We start from the raw sequence: 16,339 nt of genomic DNA, 5'->3' as shown, positions 1-16,339 counted from the left end.
CAATGATTTGGCAGCCAGAGAGAAGTAGAAAAAAAATCAGAGTTGTGAAGAATGTCGACCTTGTATAGATTCTTCTCTCTGTGTGATGATGTTATGAAAGCCTCTAACTTTCTATAGCAAATATTCCCACACCTGCACCCAATAACTTTTGTGGTCACACCAGTCGTATTTCTGATGTTACCATCACCAGGTGACTTCTAAGATTTGACTCCAAACATTTTGATTGCTACTAAACTCAGTAGTGAAAAGTGTTCCCAGAATTCACCCTCACCTCCAAACTGTATCCTTCATTATTAAGAAAGTTTTTATAAATTTCTGCCAGATTTCATCTATTTACTTCAATCAATGCTCAACTGCCCTCCTAGGAAAATTCATTTTGAACAAATACTTTGTAACTTCCTTTTGTGTGGTCCCACAGGACTGAATCAGCATAATTTTTTCAATGTTTAGCATGTGTGTGCTACACTTTCTGCCAACCTCAGTAGAGCAGAGAAAGAAAAAAAAAATCGTTTTTCCCTTTACCGCTAATATTTCTCCCAAAATCTACCTAAAATTTTCAAAAGAATGGAAAGAGTGATGGTTTTCTGCACAGTGCAAGAAGTATTTTCATTGGTGAAGAATTTGCTTTCATCTTTGGCATCAAAATCCCATTGGTCAGTAATTTTTCTAAGTTTGCCTAATTTTATTTTCAGCTGTCATTTCAATTTCTTTCACTAAACTTGTTAAACTTGCCATCTCACCATGCTCTACTTCAATTTCAGGACTTAAATTTACATTCTTTTTTGCAGTAAACATAGAAATTACCAAAAGGGAACACATTCACCTTCCTGCTTCCAGATCTACAAACTTACCTGCATCCTCAACTGCTCATTCTGCCTTTCATTATAATAGAAAGTGTCAATTTCCCTGTACTCCCATTAGTCTCCTAAACTGTCTAGAGTCTCCCAATCCATTCCCACACAAATAACTCAAGGAAAATGTATCCCATGAGCCATCTTGGAAGTCTTCCTCTTCCTCATTCGTCATATATAATCCAATTCTTTGTTCTCTCAATCTGTGCTGCTATCAGCCTACACGAAACATCAGCATCTATAGGCTGAGCCAGTGCCCTTGACTCTGAGTGATCAGCCCTGATCTACTATTATAATCTCAAATTCTTTACTATATTATAGCCAAAGTGATCCTTTTGGATATTTCAGAAATTCAGATATGATCGTGTCTCTCCATCACATAAAACATTTCAATACATCCTACAGGAGAAAACAAAATCATTAACATGTCTCTACCAACCTCTTTATTTCCAACCTAATCCTGTACCCAATCTTATCTCTCATGACCCAAGGCCTTTGTGTATGCAATCCTTGTGCATAGAATGTTCGTTCCTTCTCTGTACACCTCAACAATTATTATTCACCCTTCAAATTTCATCTACATTATCATTCCCTCGGGGAAAACTTTCCTGACTTCTTGACTCATATGGCCTGCTTCCTATTAGCATGAAAGATCCAGGAGGATAGATACAACATATCTTTCAATCACATTTTTATACCCAGCACCCAGCATAATACAAAAAAACAGAGTATGACTCAATAAGTACCTGCTGAATTAATGAGGACTGAATATAGGAAGAAGAATCTACAACGGAAGATGAGAAAAACACAAACATGGCAGTTGTAAACTTGGTGAAGACTTTAGCTTCAGGAGCTGGGGGAGAAGAGCATTTCACAAAGGAAAAGTAAACACATCCAATGCTGTTGAGAAGTCACATGGGCCTATGAAGATGGAGTTAACCAATATGTAGATAATTGATGAGTTTAGGGATAGTAGCTTCAATGGAGAAGGAGAGATAGTGCATATGGACAGGCCTTTTTAAAATTAAAAAAAGAGAGATTTTTAGAGACGGAATCTCACTCTGTTATTCAAACTGGAGAGGAGTAGTGTGATCATGGCTCGCTGTATCTTTGATCTCCCGGGTTCAAGCAATCCTCCCACCTCAGCCTCCCAAGTAACTGGGATTACAGGGGTGAGCCACTACACCCGGCTCTAGACAGGTCTTTAAACATGTTTATCTCTGTAGGAAAAGGAAAAAAAACAGAGAGGTATGTGTAGCAACATGTGGGTGAAAAGCAGAAAGAAGCTTATTTTTAAATACTGATGGAAGAGAGTCAGTAGAAGGATTGAAGATACAGGAATTAAAATGACCTTTAGAGTAAGGTGGATATTATTCTTGTAATGAAGAAGAATGAAGAGAAATGAAGCAGATTCACCAGAAATGGGTTTTACTTCCAGCCACCCAAGATAAACCTTTAAAATCAAGAAAAACAGTTCATAATTTAAAGTATGAGAATGAAAATAAGGTAATTATCCAAACTGTTAACTTTAACATAGTATGATCCATGCTCCCTCGAGACTCCCCTTAACCTGGCATATCACAGTAGAGTTCGGAATCACTAAAAATTTAAGTTTTGAGAAATTTGAACCTGAAATAAAAGCTGAACACCAGTGTTTCACGTTTAAAAGTTATTTTAATAGGTTTAGTTTGTAAATAATGCTGATTTTCCCCTGTTGGAAGTTTCTGAAGCATAATACTGGTTGTTGTTTTGATTCTAGTTTACAAATTTATCACTGTTGAGTAGGAGGATAATGATAAAAGAGAGAAGAGGACTGGGAGTCGGAAGGGCTCAATGACAGCTCTGGCTCTGTTGCTAATTAACTGTAGGACTTTGCCTGAGCCATTTCATCTTTCCAGCCTTACTTTCCTCATCTACAAAATAAGAATAATAAGTTCTACCGTACTTTTCTCACAGGGCATATATTGTGAAGATCAAACGTGTTCATGCATATGAAAGCCCTTTTACTCATATAAAATACTATACAAAGTACTTGGATGAAAAGACATGAAACCTCTGTGAGAAATGTTGCTCCATCGCTTTCCAGGCATGTAGTTTGGGCAGGTTCCTTAACACTTCTATTCCTCAGTTCCCTCACCTGCTTGATGGGGATAATGCTCTTTAGCTCCTGAAATTTTTATTAAGACTAAACTAGTTGTGAATAAAAGGTGAGAGTATACCTGTTAACTGTGCCTTGATTTGACATTTATTCTGCCTATGAGTTTTGTTCTTTTATTTTCAACCTGGGGCAGATGAGTTTACTTGGATTGTTTAACATTAGATAGGATTCAGACTTTCATGTGTTAAAAGTATTTTACAGCTTTGCTATTTGACTGATTGTCCCCAGGCCAGCAGCAGCAACATAGCACTTGGGAGCTTATTAGGAATGCAGAATCTCAGGCCCCAATCCAGACTTACAGAATTAAAACATGCATTTTAATAAGATCCTCAGGTGTTGTGTACACAATTAATTTTGGAGATCATAGTTTAACAAACTACCCAGTTGTTAGGAGGGGGTTCAAAGAGAGCAATGTACAAACATACTGAAACCTTTGATGCTATTTCCTCCTGTTCATTTTCCTTTGTCTTCAGTTCCCCATCTCTGTTTTACAATGAAAATGAAATGACTCAAAGAGGAGAAAAATGGAGTGCTAAGTTGGACACACTTCAAATGTGTTTGTGAAGTGGTTTTATACTAGGGCAAGAATGTGCCCCTGTGCCTTCCTATTGTCACTCATTAGATTTCTCTGCCTTGAATAACACTGTCAAGTTGGGGCCTTCTTATCCTCCCTACCCATCTCTTCTTTAACTTGTCATCACCATTACAGGCACTATCAAAATGCACTATAATAAGGAGAGTGTCCAAGTTCCGAAGCTCATTAACAACCAAGGAAACTACAGTTCTACAGATTTTTCTGGCAGTTTCTCAGAGGTGAAGGTGAAATGTAGAAAAATATTTAAGCAATTCATTTTTAACTTTTTAATAGGCATTTAGAGGTATGCCATACTTTTAAAAGTTGGCAGTTAGAGAACAGAGTCGAGTCTATTTCCATAAATTTTAATAACAAACCACATAGCCTGATTCTACCATGGGCAAAAGTTTTATTGTTTCGGTTTTTGTTTTCCCCTTGTTTTACTTTGTTAAGTCTTCTATTAGAAGACTGAGAAAGCTTGTTATTGTGGACACTAGTGATATTTCAGCAATGAATGAAGTTTGCAAGTTGCTGATGAAGGTAAGCTAAGTCTACCTTACTTCAGCCCAAGATCTATAGTCTTCTACTAAATATAAAGAGAGGCATCTTGTCAGTGCTCCAAAGGAGAGAGATTTACAAGTTATCCAAAATAAGTTAGCGTCTTCTGGGCTGAAAAGATATGTCATGCAAATAAATATACAGGGAAGTTATCAGGGGAATGTTTCCAAATGAAGCCTGTAATTTTTTAAATTACTCTATTTCCTTCATTAAAATTCTCCCTTTGAAATGGCAAATGGTCTTTTAAACACAGCATCTAAGATTTTGATTTATGGAAAACCAGATGTTAGTTCAGTTTGATTTCAATGTCTTTAGGGGTAGCTATGATTTTAGCAGCAGCATATATTGCATTTATACGGCGGGCCTTCCACACAATATTTAAAGATTTGTGTGTCCCTTAGAGATACAGGTGAGAGAACTGTTGCTTTTTACTTCATGCTAACAGGCCCAATTTTTCAATTTGTAATTACATAACCCATGGTCATCTTGAGAGGTTGCTGGAACTGGTGCTATTCAAGCAAACTCTGAGGAAGTTATGGCAAATAAAGGCTAAGGAGATGATCACCTGAGAAATTAGGATGATTAAATAGTCATACCCACCAGGGCTCTTAGAATGCAGTTAGCAGTGATTGTACGCATTTTATTTAGTCATTGCTAAATAAAATCAAGGTTGAATAATAGAGTCTGCTGTTATGGTCTGGCTGGAAACTTTAGAAAAGGAAATATATGAATGAATTTTTACAAACTGACCAAAAAGCAGGGGAAAAAATAAAACTTCAAACAAGGAAGCAAGCGTGACATATATGACATTCCTCGATATTACATGTGTGTTTCACATCCCAAGTTAGACCGTGGTCTTGTTCTAGGTATTGGTATATTCTCTTCACAAGAGTCCAGGATTAAGGCAAAATAAACCCACTGATCATTTTTAAGGTTTCCAATGTTCTAACCTTTTAACGTCTGGCTGTTGGGAGGAAAAAACCTAAATAAATAAGACTCTTTTGTGCTTTATACCCTTTGAAAAGAATAAGAAGAAAATTAAAAGGAAACAGGGACATATTAAAGACTTTGTTCTTAGAGAAAAGGAAGAATGAAGGAAGGATAGAATGTATGTAGGAAGGCAGGGAGACAGGCAACTTGCATGATCTGATGTTGTTCATTAAAAATTCATCCCATATCTTCTATAGTATCATCTCCAATTAACTTCAACTTATGATTAGACAATGTGGGCAGCTATCTTGGCAACATGACATAATTGGATCTGCAAGTTGAGATCTTGTCTCAAAGTAGCTTCTTCTCTGGTCATATATTTCAGGAGTTTCTTTTCATTTTTTTTTTAAAAGGCAAGAACAAAAATAATTTTGTATTCTTATAAAAATAATGCACTGATATTGCCCTGTTTTAAAATATAGATAAACAAAGCATAAAAACCTTTTAACTTTATCACCTAAGGAGAGAACCACCGCTGTTAACATTATCCTTTGTTTTTTACAGTTCATAAATAAACATGATAAAAAATGTTTTGTAATGTAACAATTTATCTTAATGATGTATGGGAAAGGTCTCCTTTATCACTGAATATTATTTCATAATTTTATTTTTAAAAAATTGAATAGTATTCCATCATATGAATTTGTAAGACTTTTTAAATCTACTCCTATTTGTGAATGTTTATATTATTTCTAATTTTTTAGTGGTTTGAAGCAAAGCTGATATCAACATTGCTGTAGCTCAGTGGTTCTCAGCCAGGATTGATTTTGTCCACCAGCGGGTATCTGGCAATATCTGGAGAGATTTTTGGCATCCAGATATTTTGGTATAATAAGGGGTGGGGTGGGAGGAGATGCCACTGCCATCTAGTGAGTAGAAAACTTTATTTCACAAAATTAATGAAACCTACATGAGATCACTGACTGTGCTCATGAAATCAAAATATTTTCACTGATGAGCCATAACATTATTTTTATCTACTAAGTATTACCCAAAGTTTTGTGAAAAATTTTTAAGCAGGAATATGTGAGAGTTTTCATAGGTGACATTATTTGGAACAAAAAAATCACTAGTAAAAGCGAATTTTCCAAATATTTGTTATCAAAATGATCTCTCAAAAATATTTCTTTCTCGGCCGGGTGCAGTGGTGCACGCCTGTAATCTCAGCACTTTGGGAGGCCGAGGCGGGTGGATCACGAGGTCAAGAGATCAAGACCATCCTGGCCAACATGGTGAAACCCTGTCTCTACCAAAAATACAAAAATTAGCTGGGTGTGGTGGCAGATGCCTGTAGTCCCAGCTACTTGGGAGGCTGAGGCAGGAGAATGGCTTGAACCCAGGAAGTGGAGCTTGCAGTGAGCCGAGATTGCACCACTGCACTCCAGCGTGGGTGACAGAGAGTCTATCTCAAAAATAAATAATAAATAAATATCTTTTAAAATTCTTTAAAGATTTTTTTAAATCTTTAAAAAGTAGTTATTTTCTTACCTATTTTTAATACCTTGCCTCTACCTTCAAGGGACAGATACAATCTGATTAGGTAGATATTGGTTATTTTTGCCTTATATCTTGTTTCTTTGGTCAAACTTCCCAGAGGTTTCTCAACTTAAGAACTGATTTCTAGCTCATTGATACCATGTTCTATGTGTGTTTCCTGTTCCATCATTTTCTATTTTTATGGTTTCTTTGAGTTTATTTTGCTATGCTATTTCTAACTTCTTGGGATGTATGTTTAGTTCATTAATATTCTTCTTTTATAATACATAAATTTAAAACAATACCTTTTCGTCTAAGTATACATTAGTTTCACCTCACCTTTATTTAAACTGTTTATATTCTTTCCTTCAATATATTATCTAAATTCTAGTATCAAAACTTTGAAGCTTATTTTTAAAGTTGACACAATACGCAGTGAATTTTTAAGAAATGTTCTATTTGCGTTTGATCAAAATGAGTACTCTGCAGATACTGGGTACAAGTTGTATACATATATACACATTAGGCAAAGTTTGCTAATCACAGCTAAATCTTCCACATTCTTGGTGTTTATATGCAATTTTTCACCACGATCATATATTTGCTTATCCTATTGCCATTGATTTTTGTGTTATTTGTTTTGAATCTATATCATTTAGTGCATATGAATTTATTTTTATACCTTCCTCATGAAAACATGGTTTATTATAATGATATGATACTATTAGTGAAAAATGTCTTTTTTTTTTAAAAAACAGCCTATTTTATGTAATATTAATACATGTAGATGGGTTTTCTCAAATTAGGTATTTGCAGGCTAGTTTATTTCTTATTTTATTTTCAGATTTCCTTTAACCTTATATTTTATATGAATTTATGAAAAACAGCATATAATTGAATTTAGTTGTTTTTCAGTCTGATGACCTTTGCCTTTTAAGCACAGTAGTTAATATATCTAACTTAATGTAAATTTTGATAGATATGATTCAATATACATCTATATTTTTGGACTTTATAATTTTCCAACCTATTTAAAATTTTTGTTTCTCTCCTTTCTTCTTTTTGGAGGGGTGTGTATTAACATCTTTATCTTTCCTTATTTTTTCATTCACTCACTTGAAAATTACAGAGTTTGTTTCTATTCTTTGTTACTCTGGGAAATACAAAAATATGCCAAATTTATCAAACTATGAATTTAATACTTCTAAATTCCTTCTGGAAAATTTAAATACTATAACTCAGCTTAAAATTAACACCCTTCCTAAATACATTATTGTTTACCTATATTTTAATTCTAATTTTTAATAATATGAGACACAGACATAATTACTATAACTTTGTATTTAGTCACTGTTCATTTAGATTTACCACTTTTACAATTGTCCTTATTTTTGTATCTCAGACCTTCTGTCTGAGATTACATACTTTCTCTCTGAAGTAACTTTCTTAAAGCTTTTCAAAGAAATTAGGAGCTACTATTGGTAAACTGTCCCATATTTGTTTGTTTGTTTCATTGCTTAGGTCTGAAATGTCTTTATTTTGACCACATTCTTTAAAGTTATTTTCCCTTGATACAATTTTAGGTTAAAAGTTATTTTATTTTAACACACTGAAAATCTCGTTCCACTATCTCTTTCTTCTGTGTTTTCTCTATAGAATTCATTTTGTTATGTCTTTGACGGTCTTTTGCTATGTTGCTCTTAATATTTTTCCTTTGTCTTTAGTGTTCTGCATTTCCACTCTGATGTGCCTAATTACAGATTCTAGTATTTATCCTGTGAGGAATTCATCAATCTTCTCAAGTCTGTAGAATGATGTCTTTACTCTGTTCTGAAAATTCTTCAGTCTTTATACCTTCAAATATTGCTCCTGCCACATTCTTTTCCTTTTCTCTTGACATTGTGATTACATGTACATTATACCTTCAAACACAGCCTTGCATGCCCCTTACCCTTTCTTTCATATTAGGAAATTTATACTGCAAAGATATCTTGCATCTATATAATGTATTCTGAATTAGCTACAATTTACTAATTTTCTCTTAAGTCATGTCTGATGTTAAACTCGTTCATGACATCCTTAAGCTTGATTGTATTATTGTTCTTTTCTAGAAGTCATGCTTGATTATTTTTTAAATGGGATAGATTTTTTTTAAGTATGTTTCGTGTTGATATTTTTCAAACTTTTTTTTAATATGATAATCACAGTGAAGCTTTTGTTTATGGCTAAAATGGAGTACTCAAAGCCACTTTATGCTTCTAAATAACTAAAGTATTGGACAAAATGATAAAGACAGGAGGCAGGAGGGCAGGGTCCCTGATGAAGGCTCCACCCTCAAGCCTGGACCCACAGCCTTAAATGAGGACAAGCATTCCTCTTTTCACACCCAAATTTTGCCTTTTGGCCGCATCCCCCATCCTGTGCCCATATGAACCCCAAGCTTCACAAGCAGAAGAGCAAGAAGAGTGGCAGAGCAGCACAGCAGAGGAGAGAGAAGGAGCATCTGAACATTGAGAGGAGGTCGGCTGGGGACAGTCAGAGAGGAGATCGGCCACGGGATGGCTGAACTCCAGGGGAAGATCGTCTTCCCACTCCATCCCCTTTCAAGCTCCCCATCCATTTTGCTGAGAGCCACCTCCATAGCTCAATAAAATCCCCTCATTCACCATCCTCCAAGTCTGTGTGACCTGATTCTTCCTGGACATTGGACAAGGACCCAGGTACCAAGAGGACAGGGTGTAAAAGGCTATCATTCTGATTCTCCACTGAGATGGTTAACACTTAGCCATCTGGGAACAGCAACTGCTAAAACAGCATTAACTGTAACGCACCCCTAGACACTACCGTTGGGCTAGAGCCCAAAAGCGCTCACCCTGGCTCCTGCACCTGTGCATCTGTGAGCCCTCCCTCCCATAAGGCTGCCAAGCAAACAAGCCACACCCCTGTCACAAATCCTGCAAGGGGGTGAGGGAACGCTCCCATCTCAAAAATATATGGAACAACAGCTTTCAGACATTGTAAAACAGGAAGCACAGCAAAGTGATCTCTGGGAGAAGAGAAATAAATGAGGTAGTCCAAGCACACCACCTGGAGAGAACTTCATGGACACAGTGCAGGGAGGGAGAACTCAAACACAGCTTGTTTTCTCCCGGAGTTGAAGAGACAGAATAAAAAATCAGAAGAGGTCAAGATAGCTAGAATTTGCAGGGTAGAGCAATAGAGAGAAAAGCACTGGAAAAGAGAGATCTCCAGAGATCTAAAAAGTACATCCCTCCAGTCTCCTTTTAAGAACTGGTGAGCACATGTATATGAGGAACTACCCAAGGCCAGGGAAAGAACCATATAAGAAGCGAATGGGTGAAACAATCCCCAGAGCTCACACAGGGCCTGAAATAGTTCATGTCCCACCACTGGGGTGGAAAAACTTACTATTCGCAGCACATTAGGTAGAAGACTCAAGATACCCTAGTAATTTAGTAATGGGAAAAAATTAGTCCCAGACTCAACATTGTTCTGGTTCTAACAAAGGTAAAAAACAAACCTTAGAAGAATGATACTCTCTTGAAACAATTTACCTGTGTTCCAGGAAAAATACAAACCTTAAAAATATTTCTAAGAATACAAAAATATCCAGTTCACAAGAAGGTAATCATAACATCTGGCATCCCATAAAAAATTACTAGGCATGCAAAGAATCAGAATAACTTGGCTCATACTGAGAAGAAAAATCAATGAATAGAAACGAAAGCAGAAATGACACAGATGATGAAATTAGTAGACAAAGACATTAAAATGGTTAGATTAACCATATTCCATACATTTAAGAAAAGAGAGAAAGGATTAACCTATAAAGGAGAGCAATGAAATATATTTTGTAAAGATAAAAATTGAACAAATAGAGATTTAAAAAATTCTGAGATAAAAAATACACTGAATGGAATTAACAGCATTTATGCACTTACTGCCAAAGAAAAGATTTGTGATCCTGAAAACAGCAAAAGAAACTATCCAAAGTTAAACACAGAGAGGAGAAACACTGAAAAAAAAGTAATCAAAGCATTAGTGAGCTATAGAAAACTGCAACTAGCCAGATATATGTCTAATTAGAGTTCCCAAAGCTTAGGAGAAGGGGTTGGAAAAACATTTTTTAAAGTAATGGCAAAATTTTCTCCAATTTGTTTTAAAAGAAAAACTATAAACCACAGACCCAAGAATCTCAATAAGAGACAAGAGGGACAAGAAATATAGAAACACTAAGCTACATCATAATCAAATTTTTCAAAACACGAAATGGAGATAAAATTTTGAAAGCAGCAAGGGAAAAAAGACCCATTATGTACAGATGAACAAAGAATAATGAGATTTCTCATAAAATCAGTGCAAGCCAGAAGATAGTGGAGCCATGTCTTTAAAAAACCAAAAGAGAAACAAAAAGTCAACAATTGTGGGGGTGGAATGAGGAAAACAGTCTGACTCTTACCCTAAGGTTTCCAATTCAATACAGATGAATTGAACACAAAGGATTCTTTTCTTGTCCCCTTTTCCTTATTTACTTTTTTACTTGTTAAAAGAAAAGTTCAAGTTAGCCTACACTGATAAATACCTAGAACAATGGGAAATTCAGTACTGTGTTTATCTCTCTGGATTCCCATGTTCCCTTAGAATTTTTGTGTGGTAATTTTGTATTCTCTTGACAGCACTTTTGTGTATTTCATTCATTTTCAGTAGGAGGATGGTCTAACCTAGCATCTCCATATTATGGCAAAGGATTTTCATGGTCACTCTCCATTTCATTACAAAGTATTTAACACATTTTATCATTTAAAGTCCATAGATTATAAAATTACTGATATTCATAATATCAAAAAACAGAAAAAATTGACTACATCACACAAAGCACAATATATGGAAAACAAAGTAATACAGGTATACTCTTCATTCCTGTGTAATATAGAACTACATTCTACATTGTCCCTCAACAATCTCATCTACAGTGTGTGGGTAGGACAATCTAAATGTGGAAAGGGCACTTTACCGATCATAAAATTAAAACTTCATAAAGCTTAATTTACTTCTCATTTTAAGTTAAAAATAAACTTTAATAGAATTTATACTAATTTCCATGGATCATATTATTGAAAGTTGAACAACATGAAATTGTGTTTTTGAAATCAAAAGTGGTTAAATATTGGCAATCACACGTGGTTCAATTTAATACTATTCTGACGGCCAATGATATAACCAAAAGAGCATAAAATTGGGAGGCAAAACTTTGATCTCACCATTTATGTATCCTTGGAGCTTTAAGATATTAATTTGCATCTCTAAAACTCTGGAGTATTGGAAGATTTAAACAATAGGACTTTCTTAAAATGTTTACCAAATTCTGGCACAGTAGGAAATTGATAGAGCACAATGGTTAAGATGGTTATCCTAGGAATCAGCCAACCGTGAGATCAAACCCTGATTGTATTGTCTATTAGATGTGTCACTCCGAGAAAATTCCATAAAAATCCTGTGCCTCAGTTTCCTCATCCATAAAACAGGAATAAAAACAGTACCTACACCTTAGTGCTGCAATAAAGATTTAATGCATATACTTATAAAATGCTTAGAAAAGTGCCTAGCACACAGTAAGCAAATAGGCATTCACTTTTTATTATAGCAGAAATTCATTAAAAAATTGGCAGCTTTCCTTTGCCTTGTTCAAGTGGACACAATCAAGAAATGCAAACAGGAGCAAAACAAATGAACTAGAATCCAACAACATTATGGTAAGGAACAGACATCTGGATCCCTAATCATGATAGACTAAACATTCATACTTATAAGAAGGCAAAAGAATGTAATGGCAACAATTATGTGTGAATGTAGGAAAAGGTCATGCAGAAGAGTAGAAGCTACCTTAAACATCTCCACTTGCATCAGATGGAAAGTTAAACAGCTGCTTTAGCTACTTAGAGTTTTTCAGTAACGCACTTCACTTTGGCAATATAGAAATTTGGTGCACTGAATTGTTGAAATCCTCTGTTCTTTCTCCACATGGCTTCTGCTCCAAGGAAAATGTGGCATAAGGAGCTCACAGCTAGAGTTACTATCAAAAGCTAGGCAAGCAGAGAAATATTTATGCCACTATAGCATGCTGCAATTATGGAACCCAATAGTACCCTTAGGCCAAATGTTAAATCCTGCAGTTTGAAATGTTTGCCCCAACTTTGTCTTAGACCACACAGATTTTGTAGTTTCATAGCCTCACTCAGAGGTTCCCAAACTTTCTTGATTCATGGTACCCTTAGTTTTTTTCAGTAATTTTTTCATGGCTACCTAGGTCAAAAGAAATACCTAATCGCTCTGTTTCTTAAGCAGTTGAATCATAACTACTTAGTAAGTATTTTATATCCTAGCAATTTAGCCATTTGAAAAATAACACTCATAAATTTATTAAAAATTAGTTTTACAATTACTTCCCAATGGGATATATGTGTCTGTTGGTCACTGCACAGATTCTCAAACTTTGGAATCTGATTGGACACCATTACCTTCATTTCCTGTTTCACATTGATTTTTGGACAGCAGCTGCTTTTTATCACAACTGCCAGAAGGCCAGCTTTGCAAAAATATGACATCATCAAAGTGAATGTAACTCACCCTATGTCTCACAGATGTCACTGAATTTTCCTCAAAATTTCAAGTTATTCCATGGTACTTCTGCAGGTTTGCTGTGTTACTCCAGGACACCTCAGCACACGGCTTGGGGACCAGAGATTTATATCATTTCCTATATATTTGAAGCTCTTTGAAATAGCTATCCATTACGTACAGACTGCTTTGTATGGGCCTATCCCTTTCCACCTTTCAGTGAGTGTTTGTTGAGAAGAAGGCTGGATGATGAAATTTGTTTAAGTAAATGTAAAGAGCTACATCATCATAAAATATTTATTGAGATTCATTGTATGTAAAGGGAATTAAGGGAGGAAAAAGTAATTATGTAATCCTCAAGAAGTTTAGTGTGTTTGGCTACATTGTTTATACATATGTGATCAGCATGTCATTTCTTCATTGAACTTTGTGAATATCTCCCCTGTATTTCTGATATATAGTCTTTCACACTTTGAGTTCCTTTTCTTATTCCTGCTAATCCCTTATCTCTTTCTGATACCATTATCTTTGACTCCCTGCTCACCATCCTCAAGTATAATCATCTCACCACCACTCTAATAAGCTCTATGATTCCCAACTCCATACTTTACCCGTGGTGTTTTCTGTCCCATGGAATAAATTTCTCCCCATTCTTCACATATCACACTTTCATTCGTCCCTCTATCCCAGCTCAAATATCTGTCTTAGTGAAATTTTTCCTTACCCTTACTCGGACCACTCTTCTCCTTTCAGGAGAAATTACACATCATCTCCTATCTCGTCTCATAATATTCCGTAGGCATGCCTATGTTTCTCTCAGTGTTCTATAAGAGAATAATTAGTAGCATGGAGGAATAGATGGATGGATAGATGGAGACAGATAGACAGTCGTACATGGGATTTCTGAACGGGATTTGACTTTTCACGATCGTCAGGGGAGCTGTTTAAAGAGTCTGTGTGGAGCAGTTATTTCTGTTTCTGATATTGAAGCTTGAAGTCTGAAGAAAAGTCATTCAAAATATATTGGGGGAGGATATTAGGGGAAATAAGAACAAACTGGAATATGCAAAGCTGAGCTAGAACTCGTAGGAACTTACCAGAGCTTAGGTTGATCTCTCACCACCTCAGTCTTCCAAGTTCCTTCCACAACGGGAGTGTCCTGCAGGAAAATCTGCCGTCCAGAACCATAACGCTAAAGGTTCATCTGGCCAGAGAGAGAAGCTGAAGGAGAAGCTGGAAAGGCTCTTGGTCCAGCTGGTACCCCACACCAACCCCGAAAGCTCACAGAAAAGCTGATGTGATTGCTTCATATGGCTCTCATGCGCTACACTGACTTTTAAAGCATGAAATAAAGATGGTAGCTGCTCTACTTCTACCTTCCAAATCTCACAGAATATGTCTCTTGTGGCTCACACTAACCTGGACCTATGCAGAGAAGGAAGTTCTGGGAAACATAGTTCTAATTTGGCTAAAGTAACAAACACAAATCCACCACAGCCTTTAAGAGCACTTGTGCCACTGTCAGTTGTTTAGGTGCCAGCCTTTGTCACAAGAATATGTGCTCCTTAAGAGCATGGACCACATATTACTCACAATGATATGGACAGGAGGCAGGGAAATACTGGGTAGAAAAGGGTAGGGTCCTTGGCGAGGGTTCCACCCTCAAGCCTGGGCCTGTGGTCCCAAATGAGAACTTCACTTCCCCATTTTCCCACCTGAATGTTGCCTTTTGGCCCGCCATGCCTCCCTATCCTATGCCCATAAAAATCCCAAGCTCCACTGGCAGAGCAGCAGAGTGGTGTGGCACAGTAGGACAGCACACGGGAGAGAGAAGCAGCTGAGCATTGAGAGAAGCAGCAGCTGGATATTGGAAACTACGGTCAGAGAGGAGTTTGGATAGGAACTCTGGACGGTTCAGAGAAGAAGCAGCTGGACATCGAAGACTACAGTTGGAGAGGAGTTTGGCCCTAAATGAGAGTCCATCCCCAGTCGAACTCCAGAGGAGGACCGCCTTCCCACTTTCCCTTTCCAGCTCCCCATCCTGCTGAGAGCCACTTCCACCATTCAACAAAATCTCTGCATTGGCCATCCTTCAAGTCCATGTGACCTCATTCCTCTTGGGCTCTGAACAGGAACCTAGATGCAGGTGCAAGAGGCTGTCACACTAACTATCCTCTGAGCTGTTTAACATTTACACCATCCACAGGTGGTCAAGCTAAAAGAGCACACTATAACACACGCCCTCTGAGGCTCCAGAGGTTGCAGGCAACCCTTAGATGCTGCCACAGGCCAGTACAGGGTTCTTTCCTGCTGGTGCCCAAAGGCACTCACCCTGGCCCCTGCACCAGCTCACCTGCAGGCTCTCCCCAACAAGGGGTTTGAATGCTGCAGGCTGAGTAAGCAAGTCACCCCTTCACAAGTCCCATAAAGGGGCCAAGGAAACTATTCCATCTAAATAATATATTCCTACTGCTTCATACAAAATCTGACACATAATAAGGACTCACGGATGTTTGTCAAATGATGAATGAATGAACAAACAAATGAAGGAATGAATGGAAAAGATTATTAACACCATTAGTACACTATAAGTACTAAACATTTGGTCATATAACGAGGTAATAAGCAGAAAGAATCTCCTGTTTTTTTTCCAAAGACAAAAATTAACATATTTTATAGAGACTAATCCCCTTAGGATGAGGTGAAACTATTTAAACCTATCAAAATTTTATCATGTATATAGAACTTCCAAATGTACAAATTGTGTTTATAAAAGTTAACTAATTTGATGACTTATTACTTAGTTAAATATAAGGAAGTCATGACTTTTCTGGACAAGTATGAAAGCAAATGTATTTTTTAATGAGATTCAATTAAATTATAAAAATAAAAATAAATGTTGACATTATATATCAATTTTTCATTAAATTTCTTTATATTTATATAAATTATATTTCAGAACACACTAGCAGAGAACTAACTGAAGACAAATATTGCCAACATGTCTTTGGTTCCATTTCTATTTATCACAACTTGTTCTAAAATTAATTCAATCCTACATCCTCTGTTTCAGCTGTTTGGCCTATTTTAAGC

This window comes from Piliocolobus tephrosceles, chromosome 12, assembly GCF_002776525.5.
Source record: "Piliocolobus tephrosceles isolate RC106 chromosome 12, ASM277652v3, whole genome shotgun sequence".
NCBI classification, from domain to species: domain Eukaryota; kingdom Metazoa; phylum Chordata; class Mammalia; order Primates; family Cercopithecidae; genus Piliocolobus; species Piliocolobus tephrosceles.
The sequence above is the reverse complement of the archived record's forward strand: the minus strand, read 5'-3'. Positions refer to the sequence as shown.